This window comes from Poecilia formosa, unplaced genomic scaffold (genome assembly GCF_000485575.1).
Source record: "Poecilia formosa unplaced genomic scaffold, Poecilia_formosa-5.1.2 Scaffold520, whole genome shotgun sequence".
Lineage (NCBI taxonomy): Eukaryota > Metazoa > Chordata > Actinopteri > Cyprinodontiformes > Poeciliidae > Poecilia > Poecilia formosa.
Genome location: NW_006800459.1, coordinates 277,242 through 279,162, shown reverse-complemented (window position 1 = coordinate 279,162; position 1,921 = coordinate 277,242). Strand labels below are relative to the sequence as shown.

The 1,921-nt window shown below is 35.6% G+C and overlaps 1 long non-coding RNA gene across 1 annotated transcript in view; it reads left to right on the top strand.

Annotated features, from left to right (window-relative positions):
• Nucleotides 1–730: 730 nt before the first annotated feature.
• LOC107834110 (uncharacterized) overlaps nt 731–1,921 on the top strand; it is a 52,848-nt gene continuing 51,657 nt past the window's right edge. Inside the window, exon 1 of the long non-coding RNA XR_001659891.1 lies at nt 731–759. This is a non-coding gene — a long non-coding RNA (uncharacterized LOC107834110). The remainder of the gene's footprint in view (nt 760–1,921) is intronic.

Genomic DNA, 1,921 nt, shown 5'->3' with positions numbered 1-1,921 from the left:
CCTTGTTGTTAAAAATCAGCATCAGAACACTTCATCTCCTCACTCTTGAAGATCTTGTTGAATAACATAAACTCTGCCATCAAACCTTCACAAGTATGTTATCAGGACCAAGTGCAATTTCCCTCTGTTCCTTTTTTTTTACAGTTCCCAACTACTGGTGTTGATTCTAAGATTAGAGCATACACAGCAAATTCGGAAGTGTTAGATTTCCAGTGTAAGTGTTGAATATCAAAAATACAGTGTTAATTCAACAACATGAGTGTTAGTTTCCCCTAACACGCACTAAAGAGTTCCAAAGAGTTAAACAAAAAGCAATCCAGTCCAGTGTTGATTTCTAAGTTAAGTCCAACAGTAACTCAGTCTGGTGTTGATTTAGAAATCAGACAGTTCATGTCACAATTGCAACATATTTGTGACATCATATCAGGGAAGGAGCTACAGATAGGGTGGGGGCTGCAGCAGGCCCCCGGCCTGTACCTACTGGGGGCCCACATGGGAGGCAGAACATGCCTTCACAGATCAATTTTTTTTTTAATCAGTAAGAAATGTAAACTTGTTGTTGTTTTTTTGTTATTAGATTGTTTTTCTTCCCTCTTTGATTGTTTTCAATCCAATAGCACATCGCTGTGTCCAGTCTCCGCCTCCATCTCTTCCTCCTCCTCTGTCCATCAGAGCTGATGCAATAAAAGTTAAGTCACCTGCTCCAGGAGTCCAGTCTCCTCCCTTTTACATAGCTTCACTTTGTTCACGTCTCTAAAGGTGAGTAGCCTACATTTACTCTGTTACTTTAGTAACTTTTTGATAAATATTTACTTAGAGCGGTTTTACTGTACCATGCTTTTAATTTTTACTTAAGCATGAAGTAAAAATTATTAGACAACTAAATATAATTGTTTATAGTATGAGGCTCTTACCTGAACTTTTTTTTTGCCTTCTACCCACTGGAATGGCTTTTACAAGTTTATTGTAAATCTGTTTTTGGCTATTCTGAGATGCACTAAAAAAGCCGATAATATGTGATAAGTCATATATTATCACAAATAATATGACTTGTTCTGTATTGATATTAGTTTTTATTGTGATAATGAATAAATTGAGAACTTTTTAGTTTATAATCCATTTCTAATCTGCGCCTCATCTCCATGTTACTGAAGAGCAGCTACTATGTCAGTGAGACGTTCTGCTGGTAATTAAAGTTCATCCTGAACACTGGAAAGTGTTAATTTTTAGAAAACAAACTGAACTCTGGTCACTTCCTGGAATAAGAGGAAATTATGAGGCTCAAATCATAATGATGCATTTCTTTCATCCTCAGTTACTGAAGTGAACAGTGTCATGTTTACTACTGGGCTGTTTCTCTTCATTTTCAGATCTTATAGAAGCAAAACTATGACACCTTTTTTAACAAATAAATCATGTTATTGCTGCAATATCAAACTGAATATATGTATAGTTCTGTATAGTCTGAAAAGAAAAAGACGTTTGTGTCGGTTCTGAAGGTTTTACTTTCAGTTGTTTTTTTCTGACTGGCTTGAAACAGGTTTTAAAAACAGGTCAGACAAGTCAGTGGTCCATATCAAAGAGTATGGACAGAAAAAGTCCTGTCTACATCATCTAATGTTTGGCTGTCTCCTAATCCGAGATAACAATAAACTTTATTGTTGTCTGTCATGTTGACTGACAGCATAAAAAGACTTCCCAAGGTGGAAATAGTCATTCTTCTGTAGGTCTGTCAGCTAATAAGTTGACATAATGGATGCTTGTAGGTATAGACTGAATATGTAATCTGAAAAAGACTACCTCTACCATTCTGAGTTTATACACATTTGCCAGAACAAATAGACAAGTGGACATAACAAAACTAAAAACATAAAATCTTTTTTTGCTTTTTATCTGTAAAATATCCATCAACTAGAAGCCT